Below are 15747 nucleotides of genomic sequence, written 5' to 3' on the forward strand. Positions count from 1 at the left end.
GGAAATGCTTTCAGTTTTTCACCACTGAGAATGATGTTTGCTGTGGGTTTGTCATATATGGCCTTTATTATGTTGAGGTAGGTTCCCTCTATGCCCACTTTCTGGAGAGTTTTTATCATAAATGGGTGTTGAATTTTGTTGAAAGCTTTTTCTGCATCTATTGAGATGATCATGTGGTTTTTCAGTATGTTACTATGGTGTATCACATTGATTGATTTGCATATATTGAAGAATCCTTGCATCCCTGGGATAAATCCGACTTGATCATGGTGTATGATCCTTTTGATGTGTTGTTGGATTCTGTTTGCTAGTATTTTGTTGAGGATTTTTGTATCTATATTCATCAGTGATATTGGTCTGTAATTTTCTTTTTTTGTAGTATCCTTGTCTGGTTTTGGTATCAGGGTGATGGTGGCCTCATAGAATGAGTTTGGGAGTGTTCCTTCCTCCACAATTTTAACAAATTGTTATTTTAAGTTACTGTGTTTGGTGATAGTTTGTTACAGAATAATAAAAAATTGGAACACTTGTTACATCTAGCTTGACCTTCATATAACATTCAGTAGGGTACTATGGAGGGGTTTGGAGTAAGAGAAGACCTTATTGCCCTTTATGACCAGTACTCTAATGATACAGGGTAGGATGGAGGGGTGAGCGGTACCAGAGACAAGTTCAGGATGACAGCTCAAAGCTTTGTAATAAGCTGCCAGAGAACTCTACCTGTAAGGCAAAACCAAACAAGAAAGGTAACAAAAGTTGGCTCCATCCTCAGGGATTCCCACATGGACAGGGCATCATAAGCAGGAACAGGGGATGCAAGCACTGCAGGGGGTGGTCTTTACTAGTGAGCTGAGATTACAGTCCCTTGGTAGTGCATAAGCTGAGAAAAGGGGTGGGGAACGTCTCCCTACTTTGCCAATAGACGGTCATCCTGGTTTTCTGCTGCTTCTCTTGGTACCACCTTTGTTGCTGTTTTCTTCATCTCTCTCCCCCTTCTCTGTTGGACCCTGCTTTTCCCCCCAGTTCCTTCTTGGCATGAGTCTCCAGGATATCGGATTCAGAGCTGAGGGGCCTCCTCTGCTCAACGCATGGAGTGAACTGCACTACAAGAAATCTGAGTTCATGCCTGGGAGGGGTGAAAAGAATCCATTCCTCCACAGCATCCCAGACTTAGAAATCCAAAAAAAAAAAAGAAAAGAATACCGGATATAATGTTATAAGTCATAATTCTAGTTATTACTGTAAAATGTGTATCTCAGAAATAACTAAAAAAATAATAATAATTAGCAAATTGAGACTGATACTGAGCTTTTATGAATAAACCAATCAAACTAAGCTTGGTTAGTCCATGCTTTAAGATTCCCTAAGACAGGGCTTCGCTGGTGGCGCAGTGGTTCAGAATCTGCCTGCCAATGCAGGGGACACGGGTTCAAACCCTGGTCTGGGAAGATCCCACATGCCGCGGAGCAACTGGGCCTGTGAGCCACAATTACTGAGCCTGCGCATCTGGAGCCTGTGCTCCACAACAACAGAGGCCGCGATAGTGAGAGGCCTGCGCACCGCGATGAAGAGTGACCCCCCGCTTGCCACAACTAGAGAAAGCCCATGCACAGAAACGAAGACCCAACACAGCCATAAATAAATAAATAAATACATTTTTAAAAAAAACATTCCTTAAGATAATATCTCTACTTTCTTCTTTTCCTTCATTAAAAAATGAAACAAAACCAAAAACATTTCACAGAGCGATACCAAGCGACCATTAGCTGATGCAGTATGTCTAGGATTATCTCTAGAGGTAAAACTTCATGGTTGTGGACAAAGAATTGTTGCCTGCCATTTCGTAAACAATGAATGTTGCTCTCCATCAAGCCATCAGCCACTGCAGCTGCCCAACCAGGCACCTTGAGGGGAATTCAGGATAGAGAAAGACAGGATACTGGCCCAAAATAGTTAAGACGCATATCAAAGGAATAACGTCAAGGAGCCCTTCTTGCATCTTTCCATACATAGAAAAGCACTAAAATTATTAACTTGAGACGTCTGTATTTTGTGATTAGCAATAAACTTTGATGTTTGACTACAAAAAAAAAAAAAAACCAAAATATTTTCTAACATTTCTCCAGAAATGTATTAACTGTATATACTCACATATCTCTAAGACAAATCCTCCCAGAAAACTCACCACAAGAGGATGGTGTATTTCACCACTATCTCTAATAGTATATCATCCAAGAAGCAGCATCTACTTTAGCTATAGGTCTACCAGGAACCATCTGTATAGAGTTGGCAGAAATTACTTACCCTTGACTTTTCTCATCTGCAAAAGGCAGTCTTCGGGTTGGATAATCAGGGGACACTCCCTTCCTTAGTTTTTCCTTCCACGATTTTCTTGCATAATATCTCCACTTGTTTCACTCCAAGAGTTTATCACGATGTGTAAAATGTCTTTATTTGCTCCTCCATTGACTTCTGCTCCATAGGCAGCAAGTTTGTGAGGCCAGAGACTCTGACCTTGCTCATTACTGTTTCACCAGCACATCATCCAGTACCTGACACAGTGAAGACATTCAAATAACATTCATTAAATAAATGAATAACTGGGGCTTTATTGTATTGCACTGTATTTTACTGTGCTTATCTGTGAGTCTAGGATTCATTTGCTGGATACATACTTGGGAAACTCTCACACACAGAAGAAAAGGAGAAATAATGAAACTGCAAGAAGCCAATTATCAAAATTTCAAAGTTTGGGCTTGATACATATTCACAAATAACTAGGGAACAGAAGCAGCATGGTGGATTAAAAATAAACCACTTTCACGTGATTAACGTTGCTGTCTTTCCAAAGGTTGTGATTTAGTCTCTTTCGGCAGGACGTCACTGAGCAGAGAAGAATGAGAAAACTGTGGTGATTGGACAAAATAAAATATAACAAAGTTACAGTTCTTCTGAGGGCTGGGTGTTTGCGTTCTATGGATTCATATGTAAAGTCAGATTCTGAGCAGATGAAAGGATTGTACGATAAGTCAGCTTGAAGAGAGAGACAGGCATAGGTGCCCCGCACACCCCCACCCCCGGGGAAACAACCCGGCCTTTAGCAGGCGCCAGGATTTGGGAAAACTGGGGAGGGGGATGGGGGAAGGGAAGGAGGCTTCAGTCTCTGTGCCACTTTCCAGCTCAACAGTAAGTGCATTTCTGTAGGCAGATTACACCTACGAGGAGCCACGTAGCTCAAGATAAAGATTTCCATATGGTGATGCAATTAGGACCCCTCTGCAGAGGTGCCAGCAAAGAGCCAGTAACCTGGGAAGATGCTGGGAAGCAGCCTGAAGAAAGGAAAGTTTGGTGGGAGGAAGGAGACAGAACGTCTTTGGCTAAAAGCAAGTTGCTGTCGTTGTCCCTGATGATGATGTGGCTTTATTATCCCTGGGCTCTCTGAGCCATGCGCACAGATGACAGAGGGCTGGGTCTCCTGGCTTAATCATCTAGCACTAGAAGAGGAACGCTCCCCTCTCCCACTCCATCTGGTTTTAAGACCCCACCTGATTTTCCTTCACACCTCATGTCTCTTCTGCTTGATCCCCTTGCTGCAAATATGAGGGTCTCTCTTCCAGCCTCTAAGACGCCCCTGAACACAAGGTAAGTTTCTCCCTGTTTCCCCTAGTCCTCAGATGTAGTGTCTGAATGACAGCTTGTTTGGTGCTTTACAACGGACTAAACACACCCACGTACTGTGTCTCACTTGATCATCACAACAATCCTTTGAGGAACCCAATGAGGATAAAGAAAAAGCATTAATAACGGCTAAGTGTTAGCAACTCTGCAGCTCGGCACAGCTGAGCTTGCATCCTGTTCTCTCACTTCCTAGCTGCGTGACTTCAGCAAGTTACTTAACCTTTCTGTGCCTCAGTCTCCTGATCTCAGCCTGACTTTCAGCCCAGGAGGTGAAATGGAGTTCGCTTAAGAGCTTAGTTCTGGAGCCTGACTGCCCAGGTAGAATTTTTGCCACTGGCCAGACATATGGCCTTGGGCAAGTTACTTAACCTTTCTGTGCCTCAGTGTCTACATCTGGAAACTGAGGATAATGATATCGCCAACTCAGTGGTTTCTGTGAGGATGAAAGAAGTAAATACATGTGAAGCACTTTGAAGAAAACCTGACATACTGTAATCATTATATAAGTTTTATTCTTAGTCTTACTAGTCTTCAAAAAATATATTTTTGTCCTGCAACTAAAAGTAACACATCAACATTGCAGAAATCTTAGGGGACCTCTAGCTTGCTATTTATACGTAATATCTTTTAATAAGAGTCTTAGTGAGCATTGCTCCAAAATATTCGGCCAGTGCCTCCTCCCGTGGCCCCATCTCCCTCTGTCCAGGCTGTCCTAATCACTGAGCTGGAACACAGAGGTACCAACACAGGGGCAGGGGAGCATTCCTCCACCAACCACTTTCCGCTACCCCGATGACAACCACAGAAACAAACAACCAAAAGAACATGATTCGAATTAAGGTCAGAAGTTTCTTCTTTGGAGCTGGTGGCTTGTTCATTTTACATGAGTTTTTGTTGCTTGGTGGTCATTTTAATTTGTCCTCTCTGCCCTGCGCTCCCTCTGGCAAGTGACCACTCACTTTCAGAATCTAGGAAGATGACAAAGTTCCCGTAATGTGTGCTGACCTGGAAAAAGAGGGAAAAAATAAACATCCATACGTTTCCAGGAGAGGGAAGGAGATGTGCTCTCCATGGTCTCCCCTCCTGTGGCCTCCCTGACCACACCAGAGAAGCCGCCTAACCTCCTCGATCCAACAAGATGCCGGGCTGCCTTCCCAAAGGCCAGATGTGGCCTCATGGTACTTCCAGGCACACCCCTTTGAGCTACATGGGGATGTTTTTCATAAGTAGGTCAGGTATGGCGGAATCATATAATTTAATATCTATCCCAGAAGTTTCCAAGTGAAAGGGGGCACAGTTACCAATAACATCAGGAAGGCGGGCAAAGGCTAGGATGGGTGGTCACCCTGGAGGTCCCCACCAGCTTCAGTCCCAGGTCCCACATGTGCACCTGCTTTGTAGCTGGAGGTCTCCCCACGAGAGCGCTAATTCTCAGAGCCAGATCCCCTTTGGAATTCAGGTTGCCCCACCGTAGTCTCTTCTCCAGACTTTTTCGTGCAATATACAATGTTCTGACTACAGTAGCAGAAGCAAATATTCATCCAAAACAGAAAAGATGTTCATGCTTCTTCACTAGAGAAGGAAGAAACCTCATTCCATACCAAGCCCACAGGCCGCACAGGCTTCACCAATATTTGTTGGATGAATGGTATTAAATTCGAGTAGTTCTCAAGAAAATAAAATAGATAATATTGATTAAGTGCTTTCTCTCTGACAGGCACAAAGCTAAATGCTTCCCACATCTGATCTCATTTGATGCTCCTAATAACCCCAGGAGAAGAGATGTCCCCAATAACAGATGAGGAAATAGAGGCTTAGAAAAGTTGAATCATTATCCAAGGTCACCGAGGGGGTAAGTGGCAGTGCTAAGACTCAAATCCAAGTCTTTCTGCCACCAAAATCCACTCTTTTAACCACTATTAAAAACAATAAAGATAATGATATTAATAGCAAACACTGTGTGCTAGGCACAATAAGCATTTTACATCTATAAAAATATATGTGCATATATTATTGCTAGACATTAGTATTATTATGCCCATCCTGCAGGTGAAGTGAATGAGGCACAGAGAGGCTAAATGACATGCCCAAGGTCACACAGCTCTTAACGTACCTGAGCTGAGACACAAACCCAAGCAGTCCAGCTTGAGAGGCCCTGTCCTCCACCACCCTTACTGTCCCCCCACCTTGCTACTCTATTACTGATCATGACCCAGGACAACATTTTTTTTTTTTTTTTTTTGCGGTACGCGGGTCTCTCACTGTTGTGGCCTCTCCCGTTGCGGAGCACAGGCTCTGGACGCACAGGCTCAGCGGCCTTGGCTCATGGGCCCAGCCGCTCCACGGCATGTGGGATCTTCCCAGACTGGGGCACGAACCCGCGTCCCCTGCATCGGCAGGCGGACTCTCAACCACTGCGCCACCAGGGAAGCCCCAAGACAACATTTTTGGTGGGAACTTTTCTCTGGCAGGACTTTGATAAAATAAAGACCCAGGCAGACACTTTCAATCAATGTAAAAACCTGTATTATATTATTATTTATTTGGCCCAGGGCTTCCTAGGAACTGTCAGGGACACGGCAGAAGACACATGCCTTTGCCCTCCAGAACCTTCAAGTCCATTCCACGCTGAGATTCCATAAGTAGTAAGTATTTACCGAATCCTAACTGGACACTAGCACTGTGCTAGGTCCTTGTGTGTCCCCTGCTTTCTTTGATCTGCACAGACATCCTGGGGTTTTATAGGGACCCATCCTACTCATTTTATAGGTAAAGAAACAATGACTTCCACGAGAGAAAGAGATCCCTTAGCTGTTGGCCCTACCTCCACCTGGCCAGGAATTCTCCCAGGCCCATCCTCAGATCAATCAGCTTCACACACTTAATTTTCTTCTCAATATGCAGTGCCCATACACACACACATACATATACACGCATGTACAAAAAGCCTAGCTACTTGAGAACTAAATATAGAACTGATTGCTGGGTTCAGTGTTTATTCTAATCCATGCAGGTTCATAAAGTCCACTTTAGACCCAGATAAGGCTGACTCACATGTAAAAGAAAATCAGTTCGTATTTACAAGCTCCATAAAACCTGCTGCAAATACTTAGGTAGAAAGATACAGCAAAGGCATTTGTTACCTTCCCCAAACATCTCACTGGCAGTGGTCTGGAAGAGGTTCAGAGAGGGCTGAAAACCCAGAAAGTGTAAGGTTCAAGTAATCTACAAGGGTAAGATATCCTAATTACTAAATGAACAGGGCAATCTGAGAATACTGGATTCAAATGGATTTTCCTGTGTTTGCAAACCACTGCAAAGCATGTCATAAATAAGGCTTATGGTATATTTAGAGGGCCAGACTCATGAATATACACATACACCATAGGGGACCAGAGGCTGTGCCTTTATGCCTGAAATGTCCCAGCAACTGTTGATATTTCTGAGTGCAAACACTATCCCCTGGTGCCACCCGGGCTCCTCAGTCATTAAACATCACCTGCTATCCCTCCAGCACCTCTTCCTTGACCTGCCCTGTAGTGTGCATTGGCAGGAGATAAGAATGGAAATGTGGTTCCTGCTCTCAAGAAACTTACCATGTGACCCCCATGGATCATTCAAAGAAACAATTAGTTGGGATCTGTTTGTGAAGGGGCGTGAAAGCCCACTGGAAATGACTCAGGGAAAAAGGAGATTTGTTGTCAAGAACGGCATCTTGAGGAACCCAGGTTGGGGGAGCAGAGCTGGGCTTCTGTCCATCTCTCCTTCCTTCTGGAACCCCAGGTCTCACTCTCTCATCTCTCTTTTTGAGGCTTCTCTCCCCTCGTCTTTCTCTCTCCACCAGCCCCCTCTGCATGCACACAGCCAGCCGTGTATAGAATGGGCAGGGCTCTTGATTAGGCAACTAAACCTGCTGCAGGGGAATGAAGAGACTTCCCAAAGGCTAAGAAACACTCCGAGCCACTCAAAGTCATGGCTTCCAAGGGGAGGACGTGCCGCCTTGGGGACTCCTTGCTGCATTGGCTATACCCCCAGGGAAGAAGGAGGTTTTTGCATGGACTTTGAAGCTGGTCCCCTGAATCTGATTCTCTCTTGGGAGAAGGACTGTCTGCAATGAGGCCACTTTCCAAAGAGAGGTCATAATGAAACCGAGCAGGACCCTGTGGGGCTCCTGGGCATGGAAGCCTTTCTGTGTCCCCCATTTCTTGATTGTAGGAAGTAGGCTTCAGTCTCCATGACCTTCCCTGTGTTCCAAAGGGCAGGTTCAAACAGTTGCTAATCAGGGAAGGAAGGGAATGCAGAAACAAGGGAGGGGCAGTCAGGAGACAATAGTGAAGCCTTGGGACAGAATCCTGGTTCCCCTCAAGGGATTCGCATAGCAATATCTTTGAGCTCTTCTGCAGAACTAAAACCCCAACAAATGGAAGGTGTTACCTACTTGATGAAGCATTCCTCATTCCAGTTAGAAGGTCACAGTTTGATAACCTCAAGAATCACAGAAGCTCTTCAGGAGACCACCTGAGGCCAGATTAAAGGAGTGCAGGCCCTGCACACACCCTGATCCCTGTCGGCAACCCCACCCTCGAACCATTGTTATAAAACTCCTCACCAAATCCTCTCGGGTTGGACACAGAGTTCTGAGGGCACAAGCCCACTGTGTCCCCCTTTGCCTGGCAAAGCAATAAAGCTATTCTTTTCTACTTCACTCAAAACTCTGTCTGTAAGATTTGATTTAGCACCAGTGCACAGAGGCCAAGTTTTCAGCATCAATAACTTGCAGAGATTCCCCACATATGTGGAGGTCACAGCTCCAGGAGCTATGCCTCCTGGGACACAGAGAAGAGGAAAGGGCCTCCCCAGGGCCTATGTCCCTGAACCTGCAGGAGAGAACACAGCCATTTCACAGCTGCTCCAAGCCAGAACTTACTGACCTGCAATATCTTCCGCTCTACCAGCATTAATGGAGAGCCTGCAGCAAGTCTATGCTTAGCACAAGGGGACCCAGAATCAGGAAGCAAAGTCACCAACCTCTAAGAGCCTGAATCCTACCAAAGAGGACAGACATGCCCATAACCAACCATAATAAAAGGCAAAGGTGGAACATGCCTCTAATGAAAGGAGGAAACTAGACTTCGTTAAAAGACAACTCTGTGCAGGCATTCTTCCTGAAAGACCAAGGGGTATCCCGGGCTCAGAGAAGCTAAGAAACTTGTCTACAGTTGCACTGTTAGTTGCAGGATTGGACCCAGCTCTTTCCATGATGCTAGGAGCCTTCCTCCTAGAATAATGCATTGCCCGAGAGAGGTGCAGAGGGCTTGGAGAACGCAGAGGAGAAAGAGGGAGTAGATGTGACTGTGCTGGGGAGATCTCCACCAGCCACGCTGGGAGCGTTATTATGGTAAAATTAAATTGCTATTCTACTTTTGCAGTCCACAATGTGAGGGGTGGGGGAATAGATTTTAGATGATTTGCTTGAAGCAGGGACGATCAGAGACTGATGATAATGAAGACAGACCTAAGAAGTACCAAGGGAAGACCCCAAAATAGCACTAAATGAGGCCACTTAGTATGAAGCAACCAGACTCACACACCCCAGCCAGCCCTATTTTGCAATGTTATGTGGTAATTAGTGTTCCTAATGATACCTCTGGGTTATCAAGAAATGGATACATTACCTTGCCATGTTGTCTAAGTGAATGGAATGCGCAGTCAGAACTCTATAGTTTCTGCATCTGTCTTAGGCTAGTGGTGTGATCTTGAAAAAGTCAGTGAACCCCTCTGGACCTCAATCATCTCACTGACGAAATGAGAGTTGTGGGAACTCTAAGTCTTTCATTGCAAACAAAGAGATCCTGGAGATAGAAACTATTCCCACCCATCCCACTTCAAAAGTCCCAGCAGCCCTTGTGGGGGGGCAGCCACATTCTCCCTCTGGACCATCCAATTCATATATGGTTGTTTATGCCAAAGGCACCATCTTGCTTCCTCCCTCTGCTCATTTCCCTAAAAGAGCTCTTCTTCACGGCAGCTCCACTTTTGCCCAGGTTGTCACTGGGGATAACATGACCATATTCATTTTAAAATCTGGGTCAAAAAAAAAAAAAAAAAGTAAAGAGAGTGCAATAGCTTTGGGCTTCCCTGGTGGCGTAGTGGTTGAGAGTCTGCCTGCCGATGCAGGGGATGCGGGTTCGTGCCCGGGTCCAGGAAGATCCCACATGCCGCAGAGCGGCTGGGCCCGTGAACCATGGCCGCTGGGCCTGCGCGTCCGGAGACTGTGCTACGCAACGGGAGAGGCCACAACAGTGAGGGGCCTGCGTACCGCAAAAAAAAAAAAAAAAAAAAAAATCAGCGTCACTTTGCTACTTACGGAAAAGGAAAATGATATTAATATAGTAGAATTATTTTTTACTTAGGATTTTTAAGAGCACAAGTCACACTGTTTAGATGCTAAGCTACATTTGCCATCCATAGGCAGCAGAGGTACCTTAATCTCCACAACAAAAATGTGTTGCAGAGAAACCATCAACACCCCAAGCTTCTACACTGGAGGATGCCAAGGCTGAATGCAGGCCTGGACAAGCTGCCTCTGCTCTGCTGGAAGCCTTGACAGGGCTGAGGGTTTGAGGCACATTTCTATCGCCCTTCTGATGTCAAGGGTCAGAGCCAGTCTAGATCAGAGAAGGAGACTTGACGCCTTCAGCCCCCAATTCCATCCAAGTCCAGCTACAGCATTAGAGGTCCAGTCCTGGAAGCCTTGTTCTTTAACTTCCAGAGCACCCTGTTTAAAACCAAATACCCTCGGGGGAGATAAGACCTTAATCCCTGGATGGTAGATAAATTTTATCTAAACTACCAACTTGGATCAATTGGTAATGACCGCCTGGGGCACTCTACTGAGAAAGAGTCTTAAACTGCTCCCCAGGGTGATATTCAAAATATTTAACAACCCACCAATCAGCTCTTCCAGGGCCCCTGCTGGTTTGGATGGTAACTCCTCAGTTGCTGGGTCAGTGTGGGGAGGTCCAAGGGAGTTATCCCAGCAGCAGCTATTTACCAACTGATGCAGAAGATGTTTAGACCACCTGATTACATGTAGAGTATCAGCTCTGGCTGTCCCTTGGGTTCATGGGAGCTGGGCAGCAATAGATCAGCAGTGTCAGCCTTCCATGGAGGCAAAGGAGAACACAGCAGCTTGTCAAGCATTTTCTCTCCCTGCCTGCAAACTTTACCTTCTAAAGAATCCACATTGTCCTTGGTAGGTCATGGGACCAGAAACTCCTGTGTTGTAGGCACTGTGAATTTTGACTGGATGCAAACAGAGAGGGTGAACCTCAGATGTATTCATCCTGGATGTGGGTGCATTGACTTGTTTTCCATTGTCAGTAAACTTCTGTTGATGTGAAACCAGAACACTCACTGGTAATTTTGCTGGAATTTACCTTAGCTAAAAATGATAGAACTGCTTCTATTCAGCGGCAATTAAAATTATGGGTAGGATCAAGACTGTCGGCCTGACACAGATGGTGACACAGACTATAGGAGCCCTGGAAAGGTGGTCAGGTTCTCCTGGCCTTCCCTGGGTGCTTCCTAATTGGAAGCTATTGCTAAAAATCTTAGGCAGAGGGCTGCCCAGGGTTAGGTTGCATGTGGGACACCTGGCCTGGCAGGTAGAGGAGATTACTCTCTAGCCTTGGAGGACATCTGGGGACGGGGGTCTAAGTCTCTTGCATACCTCAGTGTGCATCAGAAACACCTGGGACTGTTTAAATGCAGATTCATGGGCCAGAAACAAAAGTTTCTAGCTCAGCAGAGATCTGCATTTTAACAACTTTCCCAATTGACTCTGTTGCAGGCTGTGGAGCACGTTTAGAGAAACCTTAGTCAGTGGGAATGAGAGCCTGAGAGCCTTCTGAGGGAGATGGAAACCAACATTAAAATGGAGGAAAACAATGCAAAAGGGACATGGGGCAGCCTACGTAAACCCCACCCACTCTGGCTTTCCTGGTGGGTGGCCAGATCCTGCCTTCATGAGAATAATGAATGAGGCTCATTTACTGATGCAGTGTGACAAGTACTTGCAGCACATTCACTGCTGCAAAACGCACGGCAGCTAACACCCAGATGGTGGGCACTCACACCATCATTCTCATTTTTTTTTTGTATTTTATTTTAACATCTTTATTGGACTATAATTGCTTAAAATTGCTGTATTAGTTGCTGCTGTATAACAAAGTGAATCAGCTATATTTATACATATATCCCTATATCCCCTACCTCTTGTGTCTCCCTCCCACCCTCCCTATCCTACCTCTCTAGGTGGTCACAAAGCACCGAGCTGATCTCCCTGTGCTATGTGACTGCTTCGGACTAGATATTTTACATTTGCTAGTGTATATATGTCCATGCCACTCTCTCACTTCGTCCCAGCTTCCCCTTCCCCCTCCCCGTGTCCTCAAGTCAATTCTCTACGTCTGTGCCTTTATTCCTGTCCTGCCCCTAGGTTCTTCAGAACCTTTTTTTTTTTTTAGATTCCATATATATGTGTTAGCATAGGGTATTTGTTTTTCTCTTTCTGACTTACTTCACTCCGTATGACAGACTCTAGGTCCACCAACCTCACTACAAATAACTCAATTTCATTTACTTTTATGGCTGAGTAGTATTCCATTATATATATGTGCCACAACATCTTTATCCATTCATCTGTCGATGGACACTTAGGTTGCTTCCATGTCCTGGCTACTGTGAATAGTGCTGCAATGAACATTGTGGTACTTGACTCGTTTTTAATTATGTTTTTTTCAGGGTATATGCCCAGTAGTGGGATTGCTGGGTCGTCTGGTAGTTGTATTTTTAGTTTTTTACTGAATCTCCATACGGTTCTCCATGGTGGCTGTATCAATTTATATTCCCACCAACAGTGCAGGAGGGTTCCCTATTCTCCACACCCTCTCCAGCATTTATTGCTTGTAGATTTTTTTGATGATGGCCATTCTGACTGGTGTGAGGTGATACCTCAGTGTAGTTTTGATTTGCATTTCTCTGATGGTTAGTGATGTTGAGCATTCTTTCATGTGTTTGTTGGCAAAAGCTTTTAAGTTTCACTAGGTCCCATTTCTTTATTTTTGTTTTTATTTCCATTACTTTAGGAGGTGGATCAAAAAAGATCTTGCTGTGATTTATGTCAAAGAGTGTTCTTCCTATATTTTCCTTTAAGAGTTTTATACTGCCCAGTCTCACATTTAGGTCTCTAATCCATTTTGAGTTTATTTTTGTGTATGGTGTTAGGGAATGCTCTAATTTGATTCTTTTACATGTAACTGTCCAGTTTTCCCAGGACCACTTATCGAAGAGGCTGTCTTTTCTCCATTGTATATTCTTGCCTCCTTTATCAAAGATAAGGTGACCATAGCTGCGTGGGTTTATCTCTGGGCTTTCTATCTGTTCCATTGATCTATATTTCTGTTTCTGTGCCAGTAGCATACTGTCTTGATTACTGTAGCTTTGTAGTATTGTCTGAAGTCATGGAGCCTGATTCCTCCGGCTCCGTTTTTCTTTCTCAAGATTGCTTTGGCTATTCGGGGTCTTTTGTGTTTCCATACAAATTGTGAAATTTTTTGTTCTAGTTTTGTGAAAAATGCCATTCGTAGTTTGATAGGGATTGCATTGAATCTGTAGATTGCTTTGGGTAGTATAGTCATTTTCACAATGTTGATTCTTCCAATCCAAGAACATGGTATATTTCTCCATCTGTTTGTATCATCTTTAATTTCTTTCATCAGTGTCTTATACTTTTCTGCATACAGGTCTTTTGTCTCCCTAGGTAAGTTTATTCCTAGGTATTTTATTCTTTTTGTTGCAGTGGTAAATGGGAGTGTTTTCTTAATGTCACTTTCAGATTTTTCATCATTAGTGTATAGGAATGCCATAGATTTCTGTGCATTAATTTTGTATCCTGCTACTTTACCAGATTCATTGATTAGCTCTAGTAGTTTTCTGGTAGCATCTTTAGGATTCTCTATGTATAGTATCATGTAATCTGCAAACAGTGACAGTTTTACTTCTTCCTTTCCAATTTGGATTCCTTTTATTTCTTTTTCTTCTCTGACTGCTGTGGCTAAAACTTCCAAAACTATGTTGAATAAGAGTGGTGAGAGTGGGCAACCTTGTCTTGTTCCTGATCTTAGTGGAAATGGTTTCAGTTTTTCACCATTGAGGATGATGTTGGCTGTGGGTTTGTCATATTTGGCCTTTATTATGTTGAGGTAGGTTCCCTCTATGCCTACTTTCTGGAGGGTTTTTATCATAAATGGGTGTTGAATTTTGTCAAAAGCTTTTTCTGCATCTATTGAGATGATCATATGGTTTTTCTCCTTCATTTTGTTACTATGGTGTATCACATTGATTGATTTGCATATATTGAAGAATCCTTGCATTCCTGGGATAAACCCCACTTGAACATGGTGTATGATCTGTTTAATGGGCTACTGGATTCTGTTTGCTAGTATTTTGTTGAGGATTTTTGCATCTATGTTCATCAGTGATATCGGCCTGTAGTTTTCTTTTTGTGTGTGACATCTTTGTCTGGTTTTGGTATCAAGGTGATGGTGGCCTTGTAGAATGAGTTTGGGAGTGTTCCTCCCTCTGCTATATCTTGGAAGAGTTTGAGAAGGGTAGGTGTTAGCTTTTCTCTAAATGTTTGATAGAATGTGCCTGTGAAGCCATCTGGCGCTGGGCTTTTGTTTGTTGGAAGATTTTTAATCACAGTTTCAATTTCAGTGCTTGTGATTGGTCTGTTTATGTTTTCTATTTCTTCCTGGTTCAGTTTTGGAAGGTTGTGCTTTTCTAAGAATTCGTCCATTTCTTCCAGGTTGTCCATTTTATTGGCATATAGCTGCTTGTAGTAATCTCTCATGATCCTTTGTATTTCTGCAGTGTCAATTGTTACTTCCTCTTTTTCATTTCTAATTCTGTTGATTTGAGTCTTCTCCCTTTTTTTCTTGATGAGTCTGGTTAATGGTTTATCAATTTTGTTTATCTTCTCAAAGAAACACTTTTAGTTTTACTGATCTTTGCTACTGTTTCCTTCGTTTCTTTTTCATTTATTTCTGCTCTGATCTTTATAATTTCTTTCCTTCTGCTAACTTTGGGTTCTGTTTTTCTTCTTTCTCTAATTGCTTTAGGTGTAAGGTTAGCTTGTTTATTTGAGATGTTTCTTGCTTCTTGAGGTAGGATTTTATTGCTATAAACTACCCTCTTAGAACTGCTTTTGCTGCAACCCATAGGTTTTGGGCCATCGTGTTTTCATTGTCCTTTGTTTCTAGGTATTTTTTGATTTCCTCTTTGATTTCTTCAGTGATGTCCTCAGTGATTTCTTCAGTGATCTCTTGGTTTTTTAGTAGTGTATTGTTTGGTGGTGCTGAATTCTCTTAGCTTTTGCTTGTCTGTAAAGGTTTTAATGTCTCTGTCAAATCTGAATGAGATCCTTGCTGAGTAGTGTAATCTTGGTTGTAGGTTTTTCCCTTTCATCACTTTAAATATGTCCTGTCACTCCCTTCTGGCTTGCAGAGTTTCTGCTGAAAGATCAACTGTTAACCTTATGGGGATTCCCTTGTATGTTATTTGTTGTTTTTCCCTTGCTGCATTTTTTTATATATATATATATTTTTTTTTTTTGCGGTACGTGGGCCTCTCACTGTTGTGGCCTCTCCCGTTGTGGAGCACAGGCTCCGGATGCGCAGGCTCAGCGGCCATGGCTCACGGGCCCAGCCGCTCCGCGGCATGTGGGATCTTCCCGGACCGGGGCACGAACCCATGTCCCCTGCATCGGCAGGCGGACTCTCAACCACTGCGCCACCAGGGAAGCCCTGCATTTTTTGAAATAAATTTATTTATTTATTTACTTTTTGGCTGCGTTGGGTCTTTGTTGCTGGTGGGCTTTCTCTAGTTGCGGAGAGCGGGGGCTACTCTTCCCTGTTGTGCACGAGTTTCTCATTGCAGTGGCTTCTCTTGTTGTGCAGCACGGGGTCTAGGCCTGCAGGCTTCAGTAGTTGGGGCGCACGGGCTCAG

General features: G+C 43.9%; 1 protein-coding gene across 3 annotated transcripts in view; it reads right to left on the bottom strand.

Moving 5' to 3' along the window:
- Nucleotides 1-15747, bottom strand: part of SORCS3 (sortilin related VPS10 domain containing receptor 3) — a 742043-nt gene that overhangs the window by 612953 nt on the left and 113343 nt on the right. For all 3 annotated transcript variants that reach the window (XM_079900511.1, XM_079900512.1, XM_079900510.1), the window contains exon 2: nucleotides 2305-2552. The gene's annotated coding sequence lies outside the window, so the exon portion shown is untranslated. The remainder of the gene's footprint in view (nucleotides 1-2304; nucleotides 2553-15747) is intronic.

Source organism: Stenella coeruleoalba (genome assembly GCF_951394435.1).
Source record: "Stenella coeruleoalba genome assembly, chromosome: 16".
NCBI classification, from domain to species: Eukaryota; Metazoa; Chordata; class Mammalia; order Artiodactyla; family Delphinidae; genus Stenella; species Stenella coeruleoalba.